The following is an 18,735-nucleotide window of genomic DNA, read 5'->3' on the forward strand; positions in this document are numbered from 1 at the left end:
TGTTTGCTCAGTGCCGCCCCCGAGTTAATTCGGGCTGACAATGTTGTTTTTTTTTTTTCAAATGGAACCCACATTCTTAGTTTCGGTTTTACTTGTAGAGGCAGGTGGATACTTTTGTAAAGCTTCCTCCCTATGCGCTTCCGAGTCAACATTTTTGCAATGGCCAACCCCCGGGCTTTGATTTTGCGCTCCTTGATGAATGCTGAAACTCATATAGGCGGGCTATAGCTCGCCTTGAAAATACTTGCTTTTGGTGGCCGAGAACAAACTCGTGTTCCTGATTGGCAGCCACTTGCTGCCAAGAATTGCTGCACATATCCTAAAGATTAGTCTAACACAGATGCTTTGGCCGGACAGAGACACAAAAGCCTGAAACAAGGCCACTATACAGACAGGAAATAGAGTGTCTGTGAGGAATGAAACGCACAACTCAGATAGGCGTGAATCACTCACCTTGAAAACACTTGCCATGCGCGGCAAAGAGCAAACTTCTGGCCTTGATTGGCTGGTGCTTGCCATCAAGACCTGCATGTATAAGAAAGAACCTGGTCTTAGTCAAACTTGGGTGTTTTTGCAGAAGAGAGACAACAAAATACTAATGCAAGACCACTACACATAAGTTATGGCATTCAAGAGGAATGAAATACAAAACTCATAGGCGGGCAATAGCTCACCTTGAAAATAGTTGCTCTCGGTGGCCGAGGACAGACTCGTGTTCCTGATTGGAAGCCATTTGCTGCGAAGAATACCTGTAGATATCCTAAAGAACCCAGTCTTAGTGTAACACAGATGCTTTGGCCGGACAGAATACAAAAGTCTGATACAAACCACAAAAAGCAGGAAATAGTGTCTGCGAGAGATGAAAAAAGACCCAAGTGGAGAGGCTCGTTCTGTTTCATGTTAGTCAAATAGTGTAGCTCATTTTGCTAAAACGATGCATATTTGCTAAAAAAAGTATCTATATTTTGCCCCATTTAGCAGAGTTTACTGCCAAGGGTACCTGCACACCAGAATAAGTCAGAATTAGTCAGTTTTTTTTTTTTCTTCTTTTGATGAGCGACAACAGAATCCTAAACAGATGATGAAACAAAATATGAACACAGCAAGACAGGCTAGTTTGCCTTCATGCAAGCACAGTGCCTCGGCCAACCAAATGAGGTTCTATTCTTTATCACTTGTCATATTTGGTGGGAATAGTAAAGTAAATGAAAATAAGGTAATCTCTCTTGCAGCCGACAGCTGCAAACAAAATTCATATACCTCAATGAACGACCTGGAAATAAAATTGGGTGGTGGCCAAGTGGTTTAAGATGTCGAATTTCAAACTTACAGACTGTAGTTTTGGTTTAAGTCCTCCTGGTGTATATTTTTATCCTTATAACTATATTTACATTGTTTTTTTTTGTATTTTTGAGGCACAACTACTTAATTTATACGCTAATTCACCTTTAGAAGCGTTTTAATTACACTCCATGCCTTTCTAGTGCTCGTAATTGATTCTTGGTGAAAGCGGTCTTAAATTTTTCTTTTCTTGCTGTCGCTGCTGCTTGCTTTCTCACCTTTAGAATGCTGACAACTCGACACAAAAGTAATGAAAAATGTGTTTAAAATGTCATGAAGATCAGCATTTCCAAGCTGTACCCCTGCTTCATGCCCCGACCATGCCACCATACCATAGCTGAGTGCAGTGACAAATGGTCCCAGGTTTGTCACCCAACCGTTTTTTGGGCTTACGGTGTGGCGCGACTCATGAAGCACCTATGCTTCGCGATGGAGCCAGTGAGCGAGGTGTGACACACTAGAGCTGTGCAAGCCACAGCTTTACTGCCTGCAAAGCGTGGGAAGATCCCTCTCCCTTTGCAGAGCTGGCATTAGCTTACCGAGAAGCTATTGCAAGCACTAGAAAGCCACAGAGTGTGAATAAAAGCGCTTCTGAAAATGAATTAGTGTGTAAATTATGCATCTATATGTTAAAACTTAAAAAAAGTATATATGTATATATATATATCTATTTAAATACTAAAAAAGGCAAAAAAGAAAAAAAAATGTTTCCAGGTGGGCTTGCCCCCAGAGCTCCACGGCCCTTGAATTCAGTTCCCTAAAGCCCGCTTCAGACGGAACAATTTCGCCCAGCAACTTCATGTCGCAACACCAGCAACACAGGCCGCCCGCGTTCACATGCAGCAAACGAATTGCTACGACTTGCCATCATCATTATGAAATTTTATTTTTCTTACAGTATTTAGACACACAGTTATATCCTAAAAACATGTTTTTATATCTTTAAATTTGGCTGAGAATACTTATTCGTCTTTTTGAAACAGTTTATTTTCCAAAATGATCCATTTCAAACCAGAACTAAGTCCTCAGTTCTCATCATCACGACCACAGGGGTGTCACGTGAAAATATTGCATTCCTGATTGGCTGCTGCCGCTTCAAACATCTCCGAGTAGTCAGAGTTGCTCGTCCTCTTCGAGCCGGACCCAATCTCAGCAATTCGTGTCGATGTAGGGAAAACTAGGGAACAACCCGCCAGCAGCCCCAAAATTGCTGGAAAGGTTGCCCCGTCTGAAGCGATCCTATGCTCTGTTTCATACATAAAGTGCAACGCAGTCAAAGCTAGCGCACCGGTTTGCATTGCTGACCGTGCCTACGTTCGCCCCATAAGATAGTGCGTCCCCTGCAGAAAAATTTTAAAAAGTCGGAAAATGTGCCTCCTCGGGGCTAGTAACTGATATTGGCGTTATGATTTCAACGGAGCACAAATGTTTTTCAAGAAAAAGGAAAAGATAATGTAAACCACCTTAAATTGTTTTCGTGTTCATCCGTGTGGCAGCCGCTGGTTTTGAGAAGATGGCGTCTTACGCAGCAAGCTCAAGTACCTTTCCTGCTCGGATGTTTTCGAAGATTCGTTGTGCGAAAATCTTGAAAGAGTGCAAGCAGATGATCGCCAATGTGTACGGGAGTGTAAGAACACATTCCCCGGAGAATTCGGTCGTGAAGTCCTGGAGACGGCCAGTAACAAAACTGGAGTGTGCCCTGTACTGTCGCGAAGTGCAAGGCACAGTGCCTATCTGGCAAGGTGGCGTCCCCGAAGCAAAGACCTCGCAGCAAGAAAGTTTCGAGCACGGGGACCGTCAAGCATGACGAGTTCACACAGAACGCCATTCGCCTGAAGGTGCATTGCAAGTGCTCCGAGAGGGAGATTCCTACCCTTGACAGCTATTTCAAAATAAACTGTACAGGCCACAACTATTGTCGTTAATGTTTTATTATAAATTTTGGGACAAGGCCGCTATCAGGGCGATTCCTCATTCCACGCTGCACGAAAGAAAAATATAACTCTGTGCTGGAGGCAAATAACACTTGCAAAGCGGCAGACCAGATGGTAGAAATCTGGCCTCTCGCCGACTTATAAACAAAAATCAAGAAGGAGGAACTGAAATATGCACTTCGTCAATGCGCACAATCTTGCAGAAAAAGAATGTCTAAAAAAGAAAAAAAAAAAAAAAATCTTTGCGCGTAAAATGGGTTTGAACCACGGCCACCGAGACGTCAATATCGCCAGAGCAGCGCCTTCTACCACTCGTCCACGAAACGCGCGGAGTAACACTTTTTCTATTTTTTCATGCGCACCACTTTAGTACCTTTGACAGCGTCGCACGCTGAGTATGAAACAGAGTATAAGACACCCTATTGTCTGGTACAGAGACCATTTATGAACGCTTGGGTGTTTAAACGATGTACTACACATTTTACAAAAAGAAAAAAAAAATTGGGTGTTTAAACGTTGTACTACCCTTTTTTCAATAGAAAAAAGCAACAATAAAAAAAATAACACATTTCAGAAGAAAAAGTTAAGGAAACGGAATGTACCATTATGTTCAGTGAAGTTTGGTGACAAGACTCGGGACTCGAGCAGGAATGCAGTCATCCTTGGTGTGACCCCATGAGACGGTCTTGCTGCCTTTACTGGGGTTTATCTAGCTGAGGTACCTGTACGAAAAGTAGAACACATGTGCATAACACTCATTATTCACAAGAAAATTTGTCAATGTCCAAAATGACCCATGAAGAAAATTATGCGAGGAATTTTCAAGCTGCGTTGGCCGAGTCACCTCTCGTGGCCAATGTTTCATAGCAACTTTAATTGTTGTGAACAGTTATAGCGTATATTACGAACAAAGTGCAATTTGGTTTTGTAGGAAACTATAACACACAAAACGACACTTGTATACAGTATGTTGAGGTGCCTCTAAACAAACTCCAGGGTTTCACGGCGCCTCCTTCAGATACGTGATGTTGAACATGAAATATGTGCACCAAGGAGTGAGCAAACAGCGACTTCAGATTTGTCTCTAACACCAGCGACTTGTCGACAAGGAGTGCAACGTGTAGAAGGTCGTCCAGAAGTGTGCCAAGATGAAAAAGCAAGATGTAACGATATCAGAATAAGATCACACCAACGAGGCACCAGTGTGGTGAGACAATCTACGATGTAGAGACAGTAATCGGGAGTCAACCGACGTACGGCCGCGATTTACTTTGCAACGACTAAAATGAAACATGGCAAAAAAAAAAAAAAAATTGAAAATAAAAAAACGCGTTTTTTTTTTGTTTTTTTTACTTTATTTGTTGAGCGCAGCCGGTAGCAGAGCAGTTGGGCGGCGTCACGAAAATCTGACAGACTCGCTAGCTTTTCTCAACTTCGTACGGCGCCAGTCGGCACCACAGATGAATGGTCGGCACTCTTAGTCTACCAGGGAAGAAAAAAGTACGAGCTCAGAGCCCAGCGTCGATCGCGACTTTCGTAAAGAGAAGCTCCGGTAACACTTCGGCGACTCGTGAGCGTTAAACAACGCCTCTTCGAACGAGCCCACGAATCCAACACGTCGAACGGTTTGCGCCGGTAAGCACGCTGGGAGCCAGGGGGCTGGAGGTTGAATATCCGAAAGAGACGAGGCGCTGCTTTCTACGTCTATTTCGCACATGAGATAACAAGCCGAGTGATAGCTAGCCGAGTGTAAACACTGACTGACGTTACATCAGAGTACACGCAGTCGAAATGACGTCTGCAACAGAGCACAGCCAGACGCTTTCAGCAGGGGACGCATGCGTTCAAATAAGCTGCGATTTCAAAACATCATGTCTCCCTTCTGTCCTTCAGTGTTCACTTTGATCTGTGTATACCAAAGCACTCAATGCTGCAAGTAATAAAGTCGTCTATACGTACCTTTCGAAGCGATTGAAAGTGCGTTGGTTTCACTTGGAACCCACAAGCAAAGTGTGCGACGAACTTGACGAGCTGTTATCCGTCGGGTCCGCCGGGTTGGCGCGGTCGCGGTCGTTGCGCAATGGCGGCGCAATCTCGGCGGCTCGCTCAGCCGCTTGTCTGGCAGCGCATGCGCGCAGGCGCGCCGGCGCGCCTCCCTTCGGAGTTCGAACTGTTTCCGAAGCTCGAGCGCTCGAGCTTTCGCGCGCGCGGGTTGACGATGGAAACTTTTCTCGTAAAACGAGTCTGTAACGTATCGTTTGATGGCGCAAATGCACGTATTTTTCCCGTCGTGTTTTACAGTGTGTGAATCTTGCGAAACGGGCGACGAAGAGTGGTGGGTGAAATGTGCTCGCGTGTGGTTGTGGATTTTGTGTACGACGTAGGATTACCCAGAAAGGTGGGTCAATATCGATAAATGTGCGGGTAAGAAGCACGTGACCTGTTAAGCCCATTAATCCTCATTATTTTATCGTGCGAACTGACATTGTCACGTATCGCGTTCGATTTGGGTTCCAACATCGGTAACCTAACTTTTGTTTCATTAAAACTGCAATAAACATTTGTTTGAAAACGATCACTCCAACGAGCACGTCGTTATTGGGCTTTCTCATTGAAAGGTAGGTCGTGGGTGTCCCAGCTAGTTATTCTGAATGGTTTGGTGGTTGTCTAGCATTTCAAGCGCTCGAGGCTGTGTGTACTGTGTGCGTACGTACGCTTGCGCTTTCGATCAATGTGAATGTGTTTGCAACGCGGAACGTTTGTGTTCTGTGTGTGTCCCCCTCCAATATCGTTCTCTCTCGTATTGCCGTATGGTAACTCCTGCTGTTCTACAATATCATTCACGCGATGTCGTATTGTGGGCGTACCGATATCCACATGTTGCTTCACGGGCGATCAATACTGTGTTACGTATCCTCTTAGTCCGCGGTATATGCCGACGTAATTCATGTTGGTAACTTGGAATTCGTTCTGAGATTTATCCACGCGATATTGTATTCTCCTTTGGGCCCGTGATCGACGACCGATATTTATATATCGTGTGGCCGCACAGTATGTCCATGTCGGTCACCAATATGCACGCGGTGTCGTATTCTATTCCAATAGCCGTAAGTTCTGTCGGGATATTGTGCTTCGATATCGTGTTGTATACCAATAACCGCAAGTTATATCGGGATATTGTGCTCCAATATCCTGTTGTATACCAATAACCGCATACTATATCGGGATATTGTGCTCCGATATGAATTCCCATCGTGCGTATTGGGTTAATCGGATAACAATAAGTTTTTATTGGTTTCCATCAACTTCATTGGAATACAATATTTCCAATAAGCCGAGTTCATATTGGCCTTTTTCAATAGGGAGTCGAAGTAAATTGATAATTGGAGGAGATTTTAACGCTCCGGACGTCATTTGGTCGGATGATGGTGTGGCTGTCCAGGGCACGAGGATGTCCGACTCGATTACTTGATCGCAAACACTAATAGTCGAAGTAAATTGATAATTGGAGGAGATTTTAACGCTCCGGACGTCATTTGGTCGGATGATGGTGTGGCTGTCCAGGGCACGAGGATGTCCGACTCGATTACTTGATCGCAAACACTAATAGTTGAAGTAAATTGATAATTGGAGGAGATTTTAACGCTCCGGACGTCATTTGGTCGGATGATGGTGTGGCTGTCTAGGGCACGAGGATGTCCGACTCGCTTCTACAATTGGCTTTCAGTCGCGGTCTACGTCAAGTTGTTACGGAACCTACGCGTGTTACTGACACTACATGTTCGCTACTCGATCTTTTGTTTGTTAGTAATCATATCGATGGTTGTGAGGTTTCTGTTCTTGACGGAATATCTGACCATAAGTTAGTATTTCTAAATGTGATATTTCTGTTACTAAGTCTAAACATTATGAAAAGAAGATGTACTATGATTTTGGTAGGGCAAATGATGAATCCGTTATTGACCATCTTGAGCAGTGCCTCGATAACTTCAATCAGCGGACTGAGGTAAATGAAATGTGGCTGAGCTTTAAGTGTATAGTGGGCCATTGTCTTGCTTATTTCATTCCAAAAAAGACAAAAAAGATAAACGCCGAAACCCGTGGATAACACGGGAAATTCTGCACGTCAAACGGAAGCTGAAGGGGCTTCGAAAGCGTCGATCTGATTACGTAAATCAACAGGCGAGGCAACTAAAAAGCTTAATAAAATTGGTTAAAGAAACATACCATACAAGGACGTTACCTGAATGCTTGCTATCTAACCCCGAAAAGTTCTGGCGTCACCTATCTCCTACAAAAAGTGGTATTAAACAGATATCTATTGACGGCAGCCTGGTGAGTGACAAGGCAATAATAGCAGTTAAGTTCAATCAGTTTTTTCAGTCTGTATTTACAAGAGAGTCATGTCAGAACATCATTATTCCTCCCGCAGATGACGTGAGCAGTTTTATATCTGAGGAGGGTGTTGTTGCACTACTACTTTCACTCGATGAAAAAAAATCCCCGGGACCAGATGCTTTGCCGAATGCCTTCTTGAAAAGAAATGTAGAATGGCTGGCCAAATACCTTTGTACGAATATTTTCTATATCAATCAAGGATGCTGCATTACCGAATGACTGGCTAGTCGCTAGGGTTGTCCCTATAAAGAAATCTGGCAGAAGTGACTCAATTGATAATTATCGTCCTATCTCCATGACTTGCACGGCCTGTAAATTACTAGAACATATCATAACCAAACAACTCGTTTATTTCTTAGAAATGCATAATGTTCTAAACCCCAACCAACATGGTTTCCGCAGTGGCCTGTCGACGGTAACCCAGTTGATTGAATTTTACCATGATTTAGCCACTTACGTTAACAACCGTACGCAGGTTGATGCAGTTTTCATCGACCTGTCGAAGGCATTCGACCGGGTACCTCACCGCAGACTGATTAAGACATTAATCGACCTCGGAGTTCCCCTTTCTTTGACTAGGTGAATCAATGCATATCTTTCAAACCGTCAACAATTTGTGGATATAAATGGTACTTACTCAGGGCTGTTAGATGTTCATTCTGGGGTGCCCCAATGTTCTGTCTTAGGGCCCCTACTTTTTTTTAACTTACGTTAACAGTTTGTTCCCATCCAATGAAGATGTCCCAATTAAGCTAAGAATGTTTGCCGACGACTGCGTTATTTACAGTCCCGTTGTTGAAATACAAGACCAGATAAAAGTGAGTGTAGCGCTGGCTAACATTGCGTCTTGGTGTCGTGAAAATAACATGAAGATTAATATTAGCAAAACTCAGTACATGCATATAACAACAAAAAGAACTGTCTTAAACTTTAGCTATGAGGTTGCTGGCGTAGTATTGACTGAAGTAGACAGTTACAAATGTTTAGGAGTGATCTTGTCTTGTGACCTTGGGTGGAAAAAGCACGTGGAGTATGTTAAAAAGCGGGCAACTAACAAATTGTGGTACATGAAGAGAACGCTGGGTAAAACTCCCCCTTCCTTTAAAATTCTTGCGTATAAGACAATTATTAGACCTGTGTTAGAATACGCGTCTGCAGTGTGGAGCCCATGGCAGAGCTCTCTGGTCAGAGAACTCGAAGATATTCAATCGCTAGCAGTGCGTATAGTTTTTTCAGATTTCAGACGAACTACGTCTGTGACCGAACTTAAAGGGAGAGCCAATATAAGCCCTCTGTTAAACAGAAGGAGAGCCAACGGTTGAAGCTGTTCTTTCAGATTTTCAAGAACTGTATAAAAATTGATGGCTCCGTTTACTTAAAACCAAAACGTTTTTACTCGGAACGCTTGCATCACTCAAAGACCGTAGCCCCTATTAAAGCTCGAATAAATAGCTATAAACAATCTTTTTTTCTGCATACAATTGATTTGTGGAACAGCCTTCCCGGTGATGTTGTCGATATTGATTCACTCTGTTCTTTCGAAAAAGCCGTAGATATTATTTTTCAGTGCTAAGATTGCTTTTGTTGCTCTTATGAAATTATTTTTACTGTCTTTATTTTTTTTTATTACTGCTGTTGCATTTACTGCTATACTGTTATTGTTATTACTAGTATTACATTTGGTTACTGTATTACTGTTGATATTGTTTCTCTTCTTTCGAATATGTTGTAGATATAATTTTTCGGTGCTAAGATTGCTTTTTGTTTAGAACTGTCGTGTTTATAATGTGCGTGTGTGACACTGTGTCACCGCACTCCTGCCTTGGCCCTATATTGGGCTGGCAGTATTGATAAATAAAAAAAAATAAAAAATAAAAATGGTAAAGAGGGCTCGTACTCATGCGCGGCGGATCGAGTGAAATCTCCATAATTTCGTCGCACAACCCTTGTGCGCATGGACCCTAACGTAGTATTTACTGCAAAAGGAGGTGCGGCAAGAACGCAAAACTTTCGCTTGATGATTTGGCGTAATTATAATGAAGAACCAGGTTAGGGATCGTCTTTTATATTATCTGTACCGCTTCAAAAAAGTAAACCATGTGCGCCGGACGGATCTTGTCCCCTATTAACACATATTATGCATATTATATTAATACATATTATACATATTAATACAGAGATCCTACGACAAAAGTGCAAGAAACGCTCAACAAAACACTGGCAATCATCTTCCAGAGATACCCTGACTTCCGCAGCCTTTACATGAGGCTCATCTGCAGGAACGGATCTATCCCGGCGTTGTACGGCCTCCCCAAGATACACAAGGCCGGTGTACCACATCGACCTATTGTGGACTTCACAACGTCACCCTTGCGCGCCGTCTACAACTACCTCCTCAGGCTTCTCTCACCCCTCACCGGAAAAACTCTAACGTACGTGCAAAACTCTGGTAACTTCATAGAGCTTGTTTCCGATTTAGAGCAACGTGAGGACGAGAGCCTTGTCTCTTTTGACGTGGTGTCTTTATTCACCAGCATCCCGGTGCCATTGGCGGTATCTGATGCAAGAATTGCTCTCTCGGCAGACGAAAAACTCCCGGAGAGTACGTGCCTATCGGTTGACGAGACCTGCCGACTACTACAGCTCTGCCTGAACAGCACATACTTCTCATTCAACGGGAAGTACTACAAGCAAACCAGCGGCACAGCCATGGGGCAGCCATATCTGTGACAATGGCAAACCTCACAATGGAGGCCATCGAACGCCAGGCTCTCGACAATTTCGAGCCTAAACCCAGAACGTTCCTGCGTTACGTGGACGACTGCTTCTGCGTCGTTAGAACCAGCGAGGCGGATCGTCTTCTAAAGCACCTGAACTCGGTGGATGAGTCGCTACAATTCACGGTTGAAAGCGAAGACAAAGGTTCCCTCCCCTTTTTGGATATACTGGTAACCAGGAATGGCAGTGGGCTAAGCTTCTCTGTTTACAGGAAGCCAACTCATACTGGCAGATACTTGGGGTTTGATTCCCACCACCCCCGATGTCATAAAGCGTCGGTGGCCTCTGCACTCTTCAGGCGCGCCTTCGCCACCTGCTCCACAAAGAAAAGCCTCCAGGAGGAAATCAAGGTCGTCACATCGGATCTCCGCAAGAACGGCTCCCCTAAACGGTTTATTCTTCGGATACTCGAGAAATCAAGGCATCCACCCCTAGGACGCAGCAGTCCCCCTTCCAGTCGCGTCTGTGTCCCCTACATTAGCCGCACCAGCGAGACCCTTTCCCGCGTCCTCGGTCTCTACGGGATTGCGGTGACTCATAAGCCCGTGTCGACAATCGGTCATCGCCTCCCCCTCCCAAAGGATCGGCCCCCAAAGAAAGGGCCCAAGGCTTGGTCTACCGCATACCATGCAAGGATTGCCCGGCCTCATACGCTGGCGAAAGTAAGAACCTCGCAGAGAGGCTTACGCGACACAAATATGATGTCCGGAAGAAGGATGTGGAGGCGAGCGCCCTCGCGGAGCACGCAGAAGCAGCCGGCCACACTGTCGATTTCGAAGGGAGCACCGTGCTGGCCTTGGAGAAGAATTGGCGAAAGCGGCTCTTCGTTGAGTCCTGGTTTATGCAGCGCACAACGGGGAACGTGAATCGTTCTTCGGGCTCCCTGCCCAGCAGCTACGTCTCGGGACTGCGCGACGTGAGCAAAGCCCCCTACATCCGTATGTGCACTTAGCCGACACGTGTTCTTTTCTTTTCGTCACTCACCCGTGAGGAAGGGACCGAACTGGTCCCGAAGCGTCGGGTAAATGTTTATTAAATTTTTGGTTAGTGTCCCTATTTTTCGCTTCATGTCTACTCCTAACCAGGCAGAGGGCTGCCGAACGTTTACCTTCAACTCAATTTTCGATGACTACGGTTCAGACGCGTGTCAGTTTGCAAAGTGGTATGTACATCTTACGTCTTCCATCACACACTTCAAGTCTCATCTTACATTCAACAAGAAGTGCAAAGACCTCGGCTTTGTGCCCAAGAGCCTCCGCCTCAAGCGTTTTGTTCACACCGCTGAGGGATATCGCGTCATCGACCAGGCAGAACGCCGTCTTTTGTATGCCCGGATCCACGAATGCCACGACACCATCAAACGGAAAGACATGGAACTCTTCTTCATGCGACGACAGCTGGAACATCGAATAGCTGAGATGTTCCAGGCCCTGGATACTTTGGCCAAGGACGCCGCTTCCACGTGCTCTCGGACCAAAGAAAAGGTTCATGCAAAGAAGCAGGCTGCACTTCAGCCGCACAACTCAGCCTCCAGCCTCCGCGGAGTCGACACAAGGTTCGTGTGCAATCTTTCATCGAGAGAGCTCTCCCCTTCAGAGACAGCGGTACTGGCAAGAGGCCGGGGTTTTAACTTAACCACTCGCAAGCTCCCCCTCCCCGCTATGGTTGCGTCCATCGAAGACGGTCTTCGTGGGTTGGACCCGCCTACTCGCGAGGAGGCTCGGTTGAAAGCAATCGGCGTCATATCTCAGGCAGTTGAGCGGAAACCTCTCAACATTTTGGCCGAGGAAAACCAGGCCTTGCGTCGCCTCAAGGAGGACAAAGATATCGTAGTGTTGCGGGCAGACAAGGGAAGCGCCACCTTCGTCATGGACAGGGTGAAGTATGACCAAAAGCTGCTTGAGCTCCTTGGCAGCAGTGCCTACGCTTCCTTGCCAAGAGATCACACGAGAAAAGTGCAAGAAACGCTCAACAAAACACTGGCAATCATCTTCCAGAAATACCCTGACTTCCGCAGCCTTTACATGAGGCTCATCTGCAGGAACGGATCTATCCCGGCGGTGTACGGCCTCCCCAAGATACACAAGGCCGGTGTACCACTTTGACCTATTGTGGACTTCACAACGTCACCTTTGAGCGCCGTCTCCAACTACCTCCACAGGCTTCTCTCACCCCTCACTGGAAAGACTCAAACGTACGTGCAAAACTCTGGTAACTTCATAGAGCTTGTTTCCGATTTAGAGCTACGACACGACGAGAGCCTCGTCTCTTTTGACGTGGTGTCTTTATTCACCAGCATCCCGGTGCCATTGGCGGTACCTGTTGCAAGAAGTGCTCTCTCGGCATACGAAAAACTCCCGGAGAGAACGTGCCTATCGGTTGACGAGATCTGCCGACTACTAGAGCTCTGCCTGAACAGCACATACTCCTCATTCAACGGGAAGTACTACAAGCAAACCAGCGGCACAGCCATGGGGGCAGCCATATCTGTGACAATGGCAAACCTCACAATGGAGGCCATCGAACGCCAGGCTCTCGACACTTTCGAGCCTAAACCCAGAACGTTCCTGCGTTACGTGGACGACTGTTTCTGCGTCGTTAAAACCAGCGAGGCGGATCGTCTTCTAAAGCACTTGAACTCGGCGGATGAGTCGCTACAATTCACGCTTGAACGCGAAGACAGAGGTTCCCTCTCCTTTCTGGATGTACTGGTAACCAGGAAAGGCAGTGGGCTAAGCTTCTCTGTTTACAGGAAGCCAACTCATACTGGCAGATACTTGGGGTTTGATTCCCACCACCCCCGATGTCATAAAGCGTCGGTGGCCTCTGCACTCTTCAGGCGCGCCTTTGCCACCTGCTCCACAAAGAAAAGCCTCCAGGAGGAAATCAAGGTCGTCACATCGGATCTCCGCAAGAGCGGCTACCCTAAACGGTTTATTCTTCGGATACTCGAGAAATCAAGGCATCCACCCCTAGGACGCAGCAGTCCCTCTTCCAGTCGCGTCTGTGTCCCCTACATTAGCCGCACCAGCGAGACCCTTTCCCGCGTCCTCGGTCGCTACGGGATTGCGGTGACTCATAAGCCCGTGTCGACAATCGGTCATCGCCTCCCCCTCCCAAAAGATCGGCCGCCCAAAGAAAGGGCCCCAAGGTTTGGTCTACCACATACCATGCAAGGATTGCCCAGCCTCATACGTTGGCGAAAGTAAGAACCTCGCAGAGAGGCTTACGCGACACAAATATGATGTCCGGAAGAAGGTTGTGGAGGCGAGCGCCCTCGCGGAGCACGTAGAAGCAGCCGGCCACACTGTCGACTTCGAAGGAAGCACCGTGCTGGCCTTGGAGAAGAATTGGCGAAAGCGGCTCTTCGTTGAGTCCTGGTTTATCCAGCGCACAAAGGGGAACGTGAATCGTTCTTCGGGCTTCCTGCCCAGCAGCTACGTCTCGGGACTGCGCGATGTGAGCAAAGCCCCCTACATCCGTATGCCCACTTAGACGACACGTGTTCTTTTCTTTTCGTCACTCACCCGTGAGCAAGGGACCGAATTGGTCCCGAAACGCCGGGTAAATGTTTATTAAATTTTTGGTTAAAGTACGTATTTTTCGCTTCATATTTTTTAATCAACTTGTCCTGCCACTACACCGTATTTTGCTATAAAAATGGGCTCTTATTGGCAACATCTTATTTATTTTAGTTTTTCCTTGGATATTTCACGAGAGCAAATCCACAGCATGGTTTGAGACCTCCGCAAATTACATTGTCAGAGAAGAGAAAAGTAAAGGTTGTGATTGTTTATTAATGGGGCTTGAATATTTCTGGCCCAGGTAGTGCATTGTCAATATTGACATTTCATAAGGCGATAATAACTGAAGAAACAAAACGCTTAATGACCGAAATTTTTCCCAAGATGAAATAAGAAAGGGCCAGCGTCACAGGCGCCGATGGCGGCGAGACAGAAGGATTGAACGCTGGCGCGAGACTCATCCCGGCTCGCTACGTGGAGCCCCTTTTGTACTATCGTGGACACTGTTAGCTATAACACGGCAGCGGCGGCCGTCCGGTACCCCCAGCGCCCCATAGCAGGCGCTGTCCGAAACTCCGCGCATGCGCCGTGCGGCGGACTCGCTCTTCCCTTTTGCGAGCACACCCTCGCTTTACCGTCTGCTAGGCGCAGAGCAGGCGGTGCTACAGTGCTGCTCGTCTGGAACCCCCGCTATAGCGAACTGGTCTCAAACTCATTTTCAACCGGCGATTTGTATTGGGGCAGATTGCAGAGTCATTAAGGCATAACCCCTGTTTAAGATTTTTTTTTTTGCCTTGTCAGAGACAGCATTTTTACCGATATGCTTTCGCAAACCAGTATGAGCGCAGCAGGTGTGATGCAGAAATAGACTGTTATACTCCATTTCACCTTAAGTCCGACCGCAGCGTACGCTTAAAAACGACAGAGCCAATCAAACAGCGGCAAAGGTGCAACGTCACAGAGTGCATCCCCGGGGGACCCAATAAAGTGGAAAAAGTGCTTTTGTCGCTGCTTGGTGGGTCATATCGTCTCGTAGCGTCCGCAGCACTTAGACCTTAAGTGAAACGGATGATAACTGCAAGTTTGTCTAATAAAAAAATGTAATCTACCGTGATGTTACATTTAGTATACGATGATTATGCTTAGCCAGTGGATTCAGGGAATCAACCGTGGGCACCTCATACCCGGTGGTTCGCTGAACCATGTACAGCGAAAAGTGGCGAGCGCTGTGGCGTCGTCTGCTCTGTGCCTAGCAGACGACAAAGCGAGGGTGTGCTCGCAGGCGGGAAGAGCGAATACGCCACACGGCGCATGCGCGGAGTTTCGGACGGCGCCTGCTATGGAGCGCTGGGGGTACGGGGCGGCCGCCGCTGCCGTGTTATAGCTAACAGTGTCCACGATAGTACACCCATGTGCTTCTGGAATAATCGGCGTAGGAGATTCGGCGCATAGAACATTCTGACCTAGAACAGACGACAAGGTTCTCAAACTTACGAGAACGCCAAGTTCAAAGAATAGATAAGAGACGCGCAGCTCCCAGGAATTGAACCCGGAGCCTCCGCACGAAAGCCAAGCACTGTAACCACTCGGCCACGCACTCGCTCGCTCAGCAACGCGCGTGGCAAGATGCGCGAAATGCTAGGAATTATAACGCCCGAAGTTTCCCCCAGAAAGCTCCGGCGTCTTCATCGCCGTTTGTCATGATGTTTATACTATAATTCTAGAGGAAAATGTCCATCATCCTCCAAAGAAAATTCGGGCTTTTCAAAACGGTTGGATATTGTTACTATCCTTCTAGAACGTGGACGAAGGAGGCCGTAGCTCCCGCCGAGAAGAGACGACACGCAGCCTGGTTGTGAGGGTGAACGATGACTGACCGGAGCAGTGTGCGCTCAACAGCGTTTATTCGGCGCGGTGATCAATGTTGCCCGCCGAGCCAGGCGGCCGCAGAAGGGCGGACTGGAGGGGGCGCCACATACTTGGCACAGATATAAACACGGACATCTCGGTGGTCTCGTTGAGCTCGTATTCCTGGCACCGCATTATTGAACAAAAAGAGAAATGCGTCGAAACCACGTTCACGACAACCCCCTTTGAAGGTCTTTATACCTAGCAAATTCCAGCTTTATTTCGCACAAAAAAAAAAAAAAAAAAAAAAAAAAAAAAAAAAAAAAAAAAACCAGAGGCGAGTGTTGCATAAATTATTTTAAAAATAAGGCAAAGTTGTCAGCTACTGAACAACTTCAACTCGTCGCTTCAAAATGAGCAGGCATAAAGCGTGTTTCACATGCAGCGATTTTGGCCCTAGAGCGGCGCGATTTCTGCCGTCGCGGCGCTCTGGCCTGCACCAGCGGTTGAGCGGCACGAGCGCCGCGAAGGCAGAAATCGCGCCGCTCTAGGGCCAAAATCGCTGCATGTGAAACACGCTTAATACTTTGTCTGCTCCCTTTTTCCGCTTTTCTATCGCTGTTTTCCTCGTCTTTTCTCTATGGAGCGCCGAACTCAAGGATGGTGATTGGTCGCGTTTGCTCCCGTCTTTACCCCCCTTCCGTTCGGTATGCAGGGGAGGACGCCATTGCTGTGGCTGTAGCGGAGCCTGCTAACGCCCGAACAAAATGCGCCATTGTTCCGAGGACGGAGGGCTCTTCGAGGTGCACTTTGAAGGCGCTCTTTTGAAAGCCAGTCTTTTGTGGAGACGCTCGAACGATTAGCAGTCAAAGGAACACGTCGCGTGGAAGGAGGACGGAACAGCAGTGTATCCGAGCGTGCAACATCATGGAAGGTGAAACAAAATAGTGAAAACCCCTGGAGACACTCGAGATAATGAAGCCATTTCCCCCAGAGTAAGATGATATTTTGCTTGTTTTCTCTGCTATTGTAGAAAAAACATTCCCTGGCGCGCAAGTTGACATATGTGCGCATTATGAACAGGAAGCTCTAACTTATTTTTTATTTATGCAGACGTATTACTACCGCAACCGCTGAGGCGCTTGGAGTGAACGGGCGACACACAAAAAGAAGGAGGTTAGACCTGCCGCATTAGTTTTAATCTAGCGTTCTCTCAGTTATTTTTTTTTAATTTTCTTTATATATTTACAAAAACTACTGCTTTACCTTGGAAGGTGTCGTAGGACTGTTTGTGAAAGCCCGCAATATAGAATAGAATAAACGTCTTGTTACTGTAACGAAGAAAACAAAGAAGCAACTATTATTCAGACTGTTAAATTAGATGTACATAACTGACACTCTGCGTGCGGCCAAACCGAGTAAGCGCAGCGCATCCACTAGCATAAAAAGAAAATAATTGCCAAGACACATCATTAACAGTAAAATATCCAGCAAGCAGACTCACAGAACCCACTTACAATCACATATATTAGCTAGAAAAGTAAACCACCCAATGGCACATCATAGGGCCTAATTTCTCATTTTGTCAAAAGAAAATCTCGCGTATGTTTGTTGCACCCCCCCCCCCCCCAAAAAAAAAAAAAAAAATGTATCGCTCTATCCCAACACTACATCAAGCACTATTTTCAGAACCATCCGACTAAATGTTAGATTTCCCCATTGCAGCACCTTCATTGATTGGAGGTGCTGCAAACATTCAATGACTGGAATCGCGTTGCCGCAGTCATAGTCTCAATTGCTATCAACGCTGATTATAGAATTGCTATTACTCTTTGTTAAATGAAGTTTCGTACTAATTTTATTATATTGCTGTTTTATTGTTTTTTTAACTTTATGTTTTAGTTCCATAAAACAATAATTAATGATATGAAATGATATTGTCCGCGCACTGGAGCCCAGGACTCCCTCCAAAGCAAGGTTTGCGCTCTATCGCGTCATCACTACATTGGAGCGAATAGAGCCACAAAGAAATCTGCGCTAGGGGCAGCGGCTTTCCATTTTCCTATTTTGTTGTAGAAGCCGCCATTTTGGTGCTTAGTGCAGAGCGGGCGCCAAAGGCCGCTTTCAAAAGATCCGTCAAGTAATATTGGCGGTTGCGACGCCCGTGATTTGGCGCAAATCCTCGCCACACGCTGACGCAGCGTTCGTTTCAATACGTGCTGAGAGCTTAATAGGAAGAAATGGCGGACAGTCGTTGGCGCAGCCTTTTCAAAAAGGGTTTATTGTCGATTTGCATGAATGGAAAATGCAACTTCCTGATAATAAGTAATGTTGTGAAAAAGCTGCAGCGAGACCATGGTAGTTTTTGGCGGACTGTGTTTAACATTTATAGAGGAGGAAAAATCGTTCGTTTGTTAGCATTTCAAATAAAGTTCCCGATAAATCGCCAACGACATTTAAAGAAAAAAAATGGTACACATTTACGCTACCCGTAAGGGAAACACTGCGACAGCTAAGGCGTGACGTGAGAGCAGCTCACATGCCATTTCAGAGCAAATGGGCTGATTGAACGATGAAGTTGCGAGCGTGCATCATAGAGTCCGCATACGCGTTTCTGATTGAACCGAGTAACACACCGGACGCAAATTTCTCAGCGTTTTGGAACCAATGAGGGTGTATGAAGCGGACATCATTTCGTGAACCTGCTAAACAATTTTATTGGAAACAAACTAGGACTGCCTTAAGATAATTGAATATCACTTCAAAAATCACGCGCCCAAGTTTGTAAGTCAGGAAACGACGAAGCTGCGTGTGTATGCGTGAACCATTCCCAGTCGTTGGTGTGGCTTCCTCAACGTCCTATGCAATGTTATTGGACGCAAGCTAACAACGCCTTGTGGTCACTAAAGGAT

The 18,735-nt window shown here is 46.3% G+C and overlaps 1 long non-coding RNA gene across 1 annotated transcript; it reads right to left on the bottom strand.

The window, feature by feature from the left end:
- Window positions 1-717: 717 nt before the first annotated feature.
- Window positions 718-5,298, bottom strand: LOC121834575. The gene is made up of 3 exons (XR_006077263.1): window positions 5,235-5,298; window positions 3,878-3,997; window positions 718-760 (listed from the first exon to the last, which is right to left on the bottom strand). It is a non-coding gene; the product is annotated as an uncharacterized LOC121834575 (long non-coding RNA).
- Between the last annotated feature and the right edge of the window lie 13,437 nt (window positions 5,299-18,735).

The sequence above is a fragment of the Ixodes scapularis genome, unplaced genomic scaffold (genome assembly GCF_016920785.2).
Source record: "Ixodes scapularis isolate PalLabHiFi unplaced genomic scaffold, ASM1692078v2 ptg001599l_1___fragment_2___debris__unscaffolded, whole genome shotgun sequence".
In the NCBI taxonomy this organism is placed as follows: domain Eukaryota; kingdom Metazoa; phylum Arthropoda; class Arachnida; order Ixodida; family Ixodidae; genus Ixodes; species Ixodes scapularis.